Source organism: Gymnogyps californianus, chromosome 3 (assembly GCF_018139145.2).
Source record: "Gymnogyps californianus isolate 813 chromosome 3, ASM1813914v2, whole genome shotgun sequence".
Lineage (NCBI taxonomy): Eukaryota > Metazoa > Chordata > Aves > Accipitriformes > Cathartidae > Gymnogyps > Gymnogyps californianus.
The window spans coordinates 27,898,428-27,911,609 of record NC_059473.1 but is presented as its reverse complement, the minus strand read 5'-3'; positions in this window follow the sequence as shown (position 1 = coordinate 27,911,609).

Sequence of the window (13,182 nt, the reverse complement as noted above, 5' to 3'; positions counted from 1 at the left end):
AAGTCCCTAATGCACTCCTGTTGACAATGTGCTTGTTCATGCATGTCCATGACAACACACCAGCACAAAACCATGTCCCATGCATATACATGACTGTTTTTCTTTACAGCTCTTTCTATACAAGGTGCACCTGCAACCTGTTTTGGGCACCCATTTTCTATCTGAATCATACAGATATTGTGTCACCTCATACTTAATAAACTTATTACATTTTGGCAGGATTGCGCTAACCTTATTAGTACAGTATTGCATAGACAGTCCATCTGTTGCTTACTGTTTCTCCGAGACTCAAAAGCAAAGCCTTTACACAAATATATATTCTAAGCAGTATTACAATAAAGCCTAGACAGACCAGAAGCCATACATGCACCATGCTTCATAAATTATTACCTTAACACACATGCAGGATTGTCTGGAGTCACAAGCTGGAGCTGACGTGAAAGCTTAGAAATGCAGACAAAGGAGTTTGAGTCTACCTACAAGCATCCACAGAGAGTTATTCCAAGCCTGAATCTCACCTATCATGGAAGTCTGCAGGAGCTTTCCCCTTCACTTCAAATGGGAAAAGGTGACGGGGCCCAATGCTGCCAGTTGTTGAGTAAAGTATCAAGAGAGGCTGTGGTTGTTCAGTGCCTTTAAAATGTTTAATCCCAATGAGAAAACTGTTTTGTAAAGAGAAAAATAAAACACTCCTTTTTAGCTATTGATATATTTTGATTTCTATTATTATAGCATTTAAATGGTATAACAAGTGATATAAGCATGATTATAGTACTTCAAATTGAGCAAGTAACTTACATCTTATAGTCAGTCTTTCAGTTCATGTAAATTAGCAATATAGATCAAAAATATTTAAAGTAGTTAGTGTCTCCTATTGCCACTAAGCTAGACAGGCCTGACCTGATAGGGTACTTATGTTCTTATTTTGAGCAATGCTGACTTACATGAATTATGAAAATAAATTGATAGTGTCTCCCTATATTCCTCCTTATTAAGTGTTGAAATATGAGACAAGAACAAAAATATGTTGATTAGCAAGGTTACATTATACATCAGCACCAGTTTAAAACAACTAGTATTGCTTGAAGTAATCATAATACCTAAAAAAGAAATAATCATGGTACAGTAAATAAAGCTTAAGTCTTCACCAGCTCTTTCTATAATATTGAAATAACACCTACAAAAATCAACTTTATGCAAAACACGTACGTTTGTGGTTCTGAGACCTACAAGAGAAAACAATGACCCTCACAGATCATGTAGTAAACATATCAGAGCTCAACAGCAGAGCTCAAGTTTGTCCAATTAAAAAAAAAAAAAACCACAACATAAAAACAGTTAAGGCAAGATAATGATCTAATGCTAACTATATTTCATCTTGCAATGCATAAATTGACAGCTTGTAAAAGTCAAGAGAGGAACTCTTCTTCCTCCATGCTTGCTTTATTTTTAGATCTTGCTTGTTGCTTTGAAGTAACAAGCCCTACCAGAGGCAAAAAACTAGACAAGGTGGATCAGTAAACCGGTTAAGTCAGGTGTGTTGTAGTAAACTCTTTCCTCAAACCTACACAGCATTTACTCACACCTGTAAACCAATCTTATCTTCTTGCATGAAGATAATGAACACTTTCATTCTGTTGTTAAAAACATTCATTGTACTCAGACTTCAGCTCTCCAGCCACATTTATTTTGTAGAACAGATGCACAGAAAGCAACCCTCCCACCATCATTGCATATAAGTAAAGGAAGAAAAATTACTTAAGCTACTTAAATTCCTACAAAAACAGCTTGTGTTCATAATGCAGACATTTCAGGGCTTTGGGGTTTCTTTTTATTTATTTTATTGTTGGTTAATAATCCAGAGTGCACTTGAATGAACACTTCAGGCTAATGAAGGTCATCACCTCCTGGTCTGTTTCTGATTGAACACACAAGTACTTGTAGAGCTACTCTTCAACATCAAAGTATGCAGAATAATAGCTGGTTGGACCCAAAGTAAAATTGTTGATTTTAAAGTAATAATGAAGACGACAAAGTTAATAGCCATCCTGCAGCTCAGAGTAAATACCTGACCTACAGATCCTAGCACTATCTGGTACAGAAAGATCTTATGCTGGATCCACTCAGCAATGTTTTCAGTGATTGTCCAGAAAGTGTGGAAGTGCATAAAAACTCTCCCTTTTAATGTTACTGGAATTTTGATTGAAGCTTGAAAGCTAGGGGAATATATACACACACGAGGTCAGACAGTTTGTATTCATCACCTTCCCAGAAACAAGCCCTGAAATGGCGAAGTCATTAGGCAAATCAATCCCAATGCACACATCAGATTCCCTTCTGTAGACAGCTCTCCTATTTGGGGTCTACAAATCATAGAACAATTCTTTCTAAATGGGTGTTGCTCTAGGTTAAATACATCTCCAAGATCTTTGGCCCGGTAATTCACTGTAAGTTGCACCAGAACCGCATGCTGGAAGATTTGAACACTGCTTTGTATTTTTAGAGTTGCTAAATAGGTGCATGTACACAGCCATTACACAGCTAAATAATTATGCCCCTGTTTTGGGAGATAAATTACACTGAAGTTGGAGCAAAATTATTTGGGTTCTGAAACACTACATTATATAACCTTTAAGCCACTGAGAAAGATGTCACGGCTATGACAAAGTAAACTAAGCATAAGCACATTTGGAGCTTCAGTGAGTAATTTGAGTACATCCTTATTATGTCAGAGAAAAATAGAACTTCTGCAGTGCTGTACAACTATAGCAAAAATATTATTTATTGATGTTTTAATATTTTTCCCCTTCAAGGCAACTAGTTTGCTTAGAAGGCAATACTAAAGCATCTAGGTGATGAAGCTTGTACTTTACTCATAGCAGACTTAAACTCTTCTATATGATAAATTGCCCATAAGTTCAAACCATGTGCTTTATGATTTGAAAATAAATTTGACAATCCAATTGAGTAAAGCAACTAAACATGTGCCAATGCATAGAACTGAAGCTTGAAAGCTTCAGCGTATAATTTCCAAACACTATTGGGGTTTGATCCTGAAATATAGTCATTGCACCTTACCTAGCTTTTTGGTATCTCTCTCTTCCTCCAAAAACCCCAGGGCAGCATCTGGACTCTATGCAGAAGGCAGATTTGCGCACCTCCAAATAGGCTCCACAATAACCACTGTGCTGAGCAGAGAATTGCACACACAACATACAGCTGTCCACGGCTGAACCACAAGGAAATGCCTGGAGGGTCATTTAAATGCCACCCTGCCATGCTCTGCTCTCAGGGTGCTGCAGAGAGCCACCTCCACTGTGGAGCCACAAGGCCCTGTACTTTACTTCTTCCAAGAGCCAAGCAAAGCTCATTCTCTTCTTGCAAATCACAGCCAGAGATCTATAACCTCATTTTACCCAATAGTCCCAGGAAAAGAGCAGGCTCGCAAGAAGCAGAAGCCCCAGGAACAGCTCCCATCTCTGCACAGGAGAAGGAAGTCAAACTCAAATCTTTGCTGTCCTGCAGGAACATCCCAGTCACAGGGTCCGCTGTTAGAGGCATTTCCACCCCCTCCTAGTACAGCTCCACAGCATTGCAGCAAGATCAATTGTGCCATGCAGGAAGCACCATGGTGTTGCTAGTGAGCTAGAAGGTAATTCCTGCTCCCCAAATACAGTTACAGAAAATATTACTCTATAAGGTAGAAGCAAGTACTGACAGAAAGCACATATCATTACAAAGCCATTGTTCCAGTGGCAATTATTTGCCTGAATACATTTGTGATCTGAGCTGTCTATAGCATCTTGGCATACATTACAAAAAGAAGGTGAACAACACATTTTGACTTGGGGAAAAAAATAATCAGCAGATTGTCAAACCACAAATAGATCAGCTTTGTTTATGACAACCTAAGAAAAATGTCAACAGTTACTGATTGCTTCCTGATATTGGTGACTAACAACCCACATGGTTCAAATCCTATATGCTTTATTACTGAGTGACAAATAAACATTCAATGCACAGGTCCCCTCATCAGACAATATCTTGTTATTCTCTTCAGGAGGAGAATGGTAAACACTGAATGAAATGGAGCAAAAGCTCCACAGAATGACAAGAATTCATGTCTTTTTTTAATCCACCAAAAACTACTAGATGAGCTTTACTTTTAAACCAAGATAGGAAACTATGCCAGCACTGAAATCAGGAATCAGATTGCCTTATCCCATCAGACTTAGAGTTTAAAATGAAAATTAACCCACTCTGGCTTCTATTTCCAATATGGATGACAATGTTCAGTTGTCTAATGCTATTTCTTCCATCTCTTGGATATCAGCTAGGCAATTTACACCCAATTCTTCACTGAAAGCAATTTGCCACTACTTAACATCTTTCCCATTTTAGATGCAGCTGCCCTGATTTATGCCAGTATGTTAACAAAATCAGGCGGCTACACTACAATAATGCAAATGTTGCTTTGCTGTGTTCTCCATCCCCCAAAATACCGTACCAAGTTTATTTATATTGTATATAGATACACGCACATTATATACACACAAACACATATATATATACAAACACACCTATATATGCCTTCCGAGTATTTATGCAGTAATTAGTTGTATCTTGCCCATACTGGTGAAATTTGTGCCAAGCATACCGTGCGCGCTTGGCATCTTGTAACACGACTAGCCCATTATTGGCAGTCAGAGAGATAGAGATTGATACTAAAGGTCATTTTTATTTATGTCAGACACAGGATGTTTCAGAAGCTTTTATGGAGCAGCTACATCTGTGCTCTCTGTGGGTTGGATCCACTCCATACATACTGCTGGAGGACAGAAAAAGCAGATTGTACAAGAGGGAAGCACTATCCTGGGCTTCACTGGAAGCCGACTACACTAAATGTAGACTACCTAACCCAGCCTTTTCACAGCATCCCAGGCAGTGGGGCTGTGCAGCTCACAGACGTTCCTCATGGAGGGCCAAAGGTTTTTTTTTTTTTATTATCAGTTTTAATCTAATAGAAAGGTTTCATGGCATTTATTTCCTCTATAGCAAAATTAACTCTACTTGCAAATCTTCCTCCCCCTCAGAGGGAAATAAGATGTAGGCTCAGAAGCCCAAATCCACAATGATATTTAAGTGCCTGAGGAACTGTGCCAGAGTGTCTGGCAGGGGAAGCTAAACAGACTCAATTTTAAAAGGGAACATAGTGAATGGAGAGACAGCCTGAAAGCTCAGGAGAATGAAGTACTCCTTTTATCTACTATGGGGGGAGCTGTTAAGTGGCAAAGCACACTTCTCTGTTCTTGCTCATCTGTGTGCTTTAACCCACCGTGAGTGCCATCTCCACCCATATTTGAGACTGGCCTTTGCTGCAGCTGGCACCAAGTTAGTCACAGATGCTATTTCCAGGACATCAACATCAGTGCAGTGGGAGCTGGACAGAGATAAATACAGTTTGTATGATCACATGAAGATTCATCTTCAAGTTCCTTGCCCTGCAGGACTAATAAAAATACTCTTTGTGAAAGGTACTAATATTCATCTTGCTTAAAAACAAGACACATAGAAACAGTAGAAAATATTTTGAAAACCTGTGTTACTGATTATTTTATATAGCCTGTGTGTTTTGTCATTAAACTGCTATTTTCCATATTTATTTCTTAACATTTTGCATTGAACCCGTTTTATTAATTGCCTCATATGTCTACATTGGGACAAATGCTATTCTCAGCTGTATTTGTGTAAATATGTAGCTAATGGAATTACCCTGACCTGACAGCACTACAACAGAGGACAATCTGTCTCTCTGTCTACGTAGGCATTATAGCTAAAGCCTGAAACAATGATGGAACTGCATTGATACATGAAGGTTGCTTAACACAAGGTACACTCCAATATGACACTTCTAATCTGCAGGTTATATCTTCACTCTAATAATGTACCTTATTCAAGATAATAGAACAAAACTTTTGGTGTTTTAACACCCTTATTACAGCTGAGTTAGTCTTTACAGAAATGCTAGAAAACCAGAAATTATTAGCTGCATTCTGTTGAAAAGGAACAGCTTCCAGATGTCAATGTTAACATCTAGATACATGGAGAAGACAGCACTGGAGAGCAATGAGAACATCTCAAAAAAAAAAAAGTCAGTTAACTACCTTCTTTCTCATTATTTTGGAATTCAACTAAAAATTAAGTGTAGTCCAAAGCAATCTCTAAAATTAGCTTGTTAATCACCTAAACAAAAAAGAGTTATAAATTGAAACTGAAAGACCATTTATATTTTCCATTTTTTAGATTTGGCCCTGCCCTAGCAAAGATTACACCTGCTCAGAGCAGACTCTACAGTAGAGCAATGGCAAGCATTCAAATGCCAATAATGTCTCCCATATTTGTATTGCTAAAAGCTCAGCATACAGAAGTCTTTTAAAAAAAAGAAAGAGGTTCATCTAAAAATATTTTAGGGGACTTGGAGCTAAAAGATTTCTTTAATTCATTGTTTTACTTTCTTGAATAAATGCACACTATTAGAATCTGACATTCATTTATCTGATTTTAAGAAGTAAGGTTAGGAAACCTTACGAACAGGTTTGTAGTTCTTGTGCATGTGTTTTAAAGGCACGCAAACCCCCTTTCACTCTAGTGCCTGATGTGTTCAGGGAAATAATAGACATAAGTTATCTGCCATAAGGTCTTCACTGAAGAGGTTCATGCTGTGAGGATTTCCATGGCAACTACTTAAAGTGACATAAGTGTTCATTTTTGAAATTGAGAGCCCAGGGACATGATTAGCTACAGTAATAATACCATGTAAGCCACCTGAACAGAGATCTTTTGTTCAGGGCCAAGTAAACTAACTTTCCTTTTCCTCTAGGAACCAACTTCAGAATCATTCACTAAGTTAAAAAACCCCTTACGTTTTCTATCTAATTTTTTACAAGAAACAATAATACATTTACATATACACATATAGCTGAAATAATGAGTTCCTTAAATTACCTAGTATACAGTACATCAGGTAGCCTACAGAAAGTCTACATGAAGAAGATTATACCATGGTCAATCCAAAGAGGCACAAAAACAGATTTTGTAGAACATTTCCAAGTCTATTGAAATTCACCTGCGAAGAGATTCCAAAGAGATGACAAGTGCTCAATGGTCATTAAAATATTTTAAAAATAAGTACTCACCCGTATATTGAAGCTGCTACAACAAATTGAAGTTCTGGCATGATACAGCAGTAAAAAGGGGAACCTAAATTAACAGACATTGCTCCAGACTGAAGAAGAAGAAAAAACAATCTGATACCTGCCTTAGCAAACACAAAACTGGAGCAGCCAGATTCTTTATACCTGTTTCCCTTCCCTCCAGGTGCAGTCTTGATTTTACCAGGCATGAGTCAGGGGCAGGAATTAAGCACACTCTGCCAATCCCAACCTGCAGACTCTTTAGAGATCAAAACCAGCCAGCATAGACGCAATCCAAGGTTAATTTATAATAGGATGGGGCTGATAGGGAACAAGACCTAAAACCACTTGGCCCCAACTAACTCTTCTCAGCCCTGGTCTTCATGGTGATTGCTTGATCCAGCTGAATGTATTCATCTCACAGAGCTGATGGCTGATACCTTTACTCATCAGCTAAAGTCATACTTGAAAAGCTATCCTTCTGCAATATAGTGCAGTTGATATAGCTCATTAAAGCCAGCTTGAAAAATACAGTTTACTTTATGCAATCATCTGAAAGAGTGAATTTTATATCAAGTAAAGCTCCACAGAATACCTAGTTTTTATATTCTCTTTAATTCTCCCATCTATTTCAGACCTCCATTAAAACTGCATAACATTAATTTATTCAGAAAAGCTTAATAGTCTCCTGTTGGAAGGTTTCTCCATTAAGCTGATATTACTGTCACTTCATGGAAGGCCTGAACAGATGTCCTTTTTTTCGTATAAGGGTTATTATTCTGAGCTATGCTCACAGAGGCAGTTTCTTACAGTAGAAATGCCTGGAAATAAATGTTCTCCGTGATATACCATCTCATCTTCTTATCCTCTGACTGGTCAAACAATGACAAAACCATATTGTTCATTTTAAAGGACATTTAAGGACTCATTCATGAAAGACATAATAGTGGTGGAGAAACGTATCAAGGAAGAGCAATGAGTCAGACTGTCGGCAGGCACATCAGCTGGAGGAAGCCACATAACATCCAGGCTGCACATGAACTCCCTGAACAATTCTACTCTGCCTATTTTTAGCACTGAAAAATACTTTAACTTTTACTCTCTTGGGAAAAAGGAAGCTGCCAAGGTTTAAAGGGACTTGTCTCAGGATTGCAGTGATAGGCAGCAGAGCCTTTGCTATGGGTGCCCTTCAAATGGGATGAAGGAAAGGAGGAGCTGACCTAGAGAAGAACAAAGGCAGAGTTAATGCACAAATTCCTATACCTGCTCATCAGCTAGTGTCCTGAAAGCAGGGACTGGACGCAGAAACAACTCCCTTACCAGAGCTGAGTGGAGAGCGGATATTTATTCTTGCTGCCCCCCGCCGCTCATGTCACTGCCTCTCAACCTGGGCACTGGAGAATGGCATATCCTCCCTGTCTTTGTTCCCATCGAGGTCATTAAGTGCTTTTCTTCACCAGGGATGAAAATATTGAGTTCCTGAACATGCTATGTGTAGGATTTTTACTGCATTCAGTGCCACATACAGCTACAAAGCATGTGGATAAGACATCGTGTGGTCCCGTGTGGCTTGGATAGACATTGCTATTGCTGCATGCTCAGAGGAGTTTTTCTTTAGGATTCCCTGTCCTCTGGGAGAAAGTTAACCCTCTCTCTGCTTAGGCTTGTGCTATTGCTGGAGACCACAAAGGAAAAGAAAAGCTGCACAGAAGGCAAATCCCACTATATTTGAGTGATCAATAAAGCAAATACTCTAAGGCTCCCATGCTCAGCAAGGCACTGTAAAAACTTAGATTGAGACAATCTGTTTCCCTGAGGCTTGTAGGCTAAATAGCAAGCTAGAGAAAGGGACCTACACAACAAGCAGAGAAAGGCATCTGACAAAAGCCTCATTAGCCCTCCATTTCCTTCACCCAAAGCATATGTTTGTTTCTTCTCAGAGCTGGCATTTCCGAAGGTCTGTAGGCTCAGTACTTATCCTAAGTATCCAGCAGTGAGAAACAAAGAGTGCATAGTCCTCTGACTTAAAGAGTTATTGTGTTAAAACTTTGCTTCTCTAATCACTCTATGTTGTGAAAATTCAGGTGCTGAGAAAAAGACATCTAGAGTAGAACAGAGACGAGGAAGAAAAACATTCCTGCCACTTTAATTGCTTTTGTACCAAGATATTACCTCTTGATGTGTAAACATCAAATTAGCAACATTCTCAGAGCGAGCAGTAATACAGCAATCAAGTAATTCCTTCCAGCTATATAGCAACAACTATATGCTCTCCTGTCCTACTGTCTCTTCCTCAGTATTTGGTGCACTGCGCATTGACTATACTTAAAAATATCCCTATGCTGTAGACACTATTAAATTCCAATTATTCTATCCCTTTGTACTAACTTGATAACTCCGAAGCTTATCAGCACTTGTGTTTCCATTTTATAGAGAGAACCGTATGCCATGGCTGGCGGCAGTAATGTGGGAGTCAGTGAGCCAAAATGTTACTTCAAGACCTGTGTTTATACACTGATGGCTCTCTCACACATTCCACTGGAATCTGCTACAGGCAATTTGAAATCCAGCATTATCCAAACCAGTTTCAAAATAATCCTAGTATTTCTTAGCATTAAAAAATAACTTCTATGTAATTTTCTTTTTTTACCCATATTTCTACTTTAATCAGATCAGTTTCTGCAATATTACTGTCCTGTCACTACCTCACACCGTAGTATCCTTCATAATCTGAGTACGTACTTTATCAGCAGTTTAGACATTGTCTAGGGGATCTTAATTCCCATTGCAAAAAGGAAACTACTCATATTTTGGAACTGTGAGCATGGCACAAGTTCATTCGGTAAATTGTCTTGGATTACCCTGTGATTCAGGATGCATCTCTGCTGCTGAACAGGCAAGTGCTGGAAGCAAGCTGAGAGCTGTTCCCAGTCTCATCACACAGCTCTGTTCTGGGGCGTTCCAGCTAGTGCCCTTCAAACTTAGGGAGTACTTGGAGGGAAGAGCACTCCTAAGGACCACTCCCTGCAGGATAAATGAGGTTACAGGTTTGTCTCCCTCCAGCCTTTGCAATCCTTTGGCATTACCCCACCATGGTTTGCATTCTCCATCACTCCTGGCATACCTTCATACCACATCCCAGACCATAAAACATGTGGCACAAACTCCTCAAGTGCACCATGTCCTCTCAGTAAACACGCTATCTTTTAGGAACTTCTCATTTAGACCATCTTGTTTTCAAGTCAAAACAAGCTTGCGTTATTGTTATCCACAGCTCATTTCCTACTTCCCCCAGAAGCACAGATTTATACATTTATCCTCTTTCTATGATGTATAAATTTACCTGACTATGCTAATACGCATAGCCACATTTGAATGAATATTTACAATGAAAATGTTTCAGTGAACACTAGGGATGTCTTCCCTGTTCTCTGAGCTCAGTCAGCAAAACTCAATGGATGTCAACAGAGTCAGTCGGGATTTTCTTCTGTATAAATAGAAGCAGGATCTGACAGCCATACAAATTACATCTGTTCCATTGCAGCCATCTGTAATTCAATCTCCAAAATATTAATCAAGTTTATCTGACATGATTTTTCCTCCATTATCAGCTCATGCTGCTTATTGCTTCTTGGTCTGTTACCCTTATACACTAGATTTTTATTGCCCGTAATATTTATGCCTTTACTTTAAGAGAGATTGAGTTAGATTTATTGGACAACCTTTTTAGTGATCAATATCACATTACCTTCTCTTTAATCATTCTGTACATATCATCTGTTTGCTATATGGCTCTCTGTGGTCTGGTCTTTCTTTGCACTGCTAACCTAACACAATATGTTTAGGTTTAGCAGTACATTTCAGTATTATAACTCCCTATACACTCAAAGACTAGTAGGTCAAGCACCATCTTTATTTTTATGCCAATTTCTTAGAGTTTCATTTTATTATCCTGAGTTCTCAGGCCTTACTCTGAAGTAAGGTTACATTTCATTTTTCTCAGCAATGACAAGGGCTAGAGTACTTCTCCCCTCCCCTCCCTCCCCGTTTAATAAAAGCTTTGATTTCTTTAAGCAGTTCATTTCTGCTGGAATTTAGAAAAACACTACCTGTTTTGAGATCTGACAGAAATGGCTATACGACAAAGTCTTTTTGAAAACCTATTGATACTTAAGTTTTTCTATGGTAAAGTACTGCAGTTGCACTATCACATCATTTTACCTTACTGTCTTCTCCAGGGATGACTGGCTGTCCCACTTTTTTTCTGTGCATTTGTTCAGCTGTACTTTATATTATTTTTTCTGAGAATTAATAAACCATATAAACATAAGAATCAGAACATATGCATCTAGAGCTCTCCCCCCCTCACATCACACTATATCAAAACACTTCTATAGTCCAATCTTGGCTACTGAATCCACTTAAATAAATATGGGATTGTTCCATCACAATTTAAATTTGCAATTTCCAGATATTATGCGATTTTGAAAAACCTCCATTGAGCTTCCTTAAAATATCTTTTTTCCAATTCTTGTTAGAGATCATTAACTATTCTAAACAAGATTTCAATAGAAGCAAAGAAAATGATCCACGTGTTTTATATTTTTAATAAATAACTTTGACTTCCCTCTGGTTTGACCAGGAACAGTCCACCTTGTTTGACCTTTGGGTCTTACTGATGCTATGTATGGTATACGGAAATCTCTGTTTTTCTTAAAGAATCTTTTTATATCTTATTAGTCTTCTCATTACCCAGCATAGAACAGTGTACCAAAACAGTAATTTTTCCACAAAAATACATGTAGTGTATAAGTCTACAACTGCTTGAATGAGTTAACAACAACTAACATTGGGTCGAGCCAATCTAATTTCCTTCTAACAAGGCAAATAAAGGAGAAATAGTAACTGTCATATTTTGACCCCGCTAAGGCCCTAGACACGGGTCCACATAGGAGAGAAGCAAATCAAGAAAGTATTGTTTGGTGAAAATACTCTCAGTTGAACTTCAAGCGATACTTAAAACTAGTTGAATAAAATATTGCAGAGACTTGTTAGCTGTTGACTGGCAAAATGGTCTTGCATTCAATGCTGTATAAATCACAGTAATCTGGATGATGCAATAGACAGCATATGAATTCAAAACACATACAATCCCAAACCAGGTATAATTCCAGTATCCTAGAGGTCAGGCTTAGAATTCAAAACTTTCTTGATACATTTGTAGAAAGTCCTAAAAACAATAGAGTGAAATTCAGTGGGGACAACTGAACAACCATGAATGCACATAAGCACAAACAGATCAACTGCATAAAAACACGGGCAACAACTTGCTATGCGAATGTTCTACTGGAAAACATTTGGAGGTTATTGTGGATCACAAGATGAAAATGGATCATCAGCAGGGCATTAGAAAGGAAAGAACAGACTGTACTGAGATGCACAAACAAAATCGTGAAGAAATTCCTTCCAGACTATGGGGGACTCACAAGGCTGCAGGTAAAGTCTTGCTTCCAGTTGTGCTACCACATCTCAGGAGGGAGGGAGGCAATATACAGTTACGCCCGCCCGCTCCCAAACAACCACCCTGCAAAAAAGTCAGTCTAGGTTTTTTGATTAATATGCAACATCTGAATACTTTCTCCACTAAGATGGAAGAGATGAGAGAGAGTTCATGATGAGATGAGTTCATGAGTTTTCATATAAAGTTTATGTGTTAGACTTCTCAAAGCACAGCACCTTCCAAAGATTCCCACAATCTCTTATGCTTTTTTTAAAACCCAAAATTTCATTTTTAGATTTTAAAAACTTGTCTATATCAGGTTTTTTTGGGGGGGGGAATTAATTAAACACAGGCTAATTCTCCACATGAATGTTGATTTTAAGTATGGCTGATAAAATCTGAAAGGCTGAGATTAGTAAAGGAGTGTCTCTGTATCAGGTGCTTATTCTTTTTGTCATTCTTCAAATTAGAAAGACTTGACCTATTCAT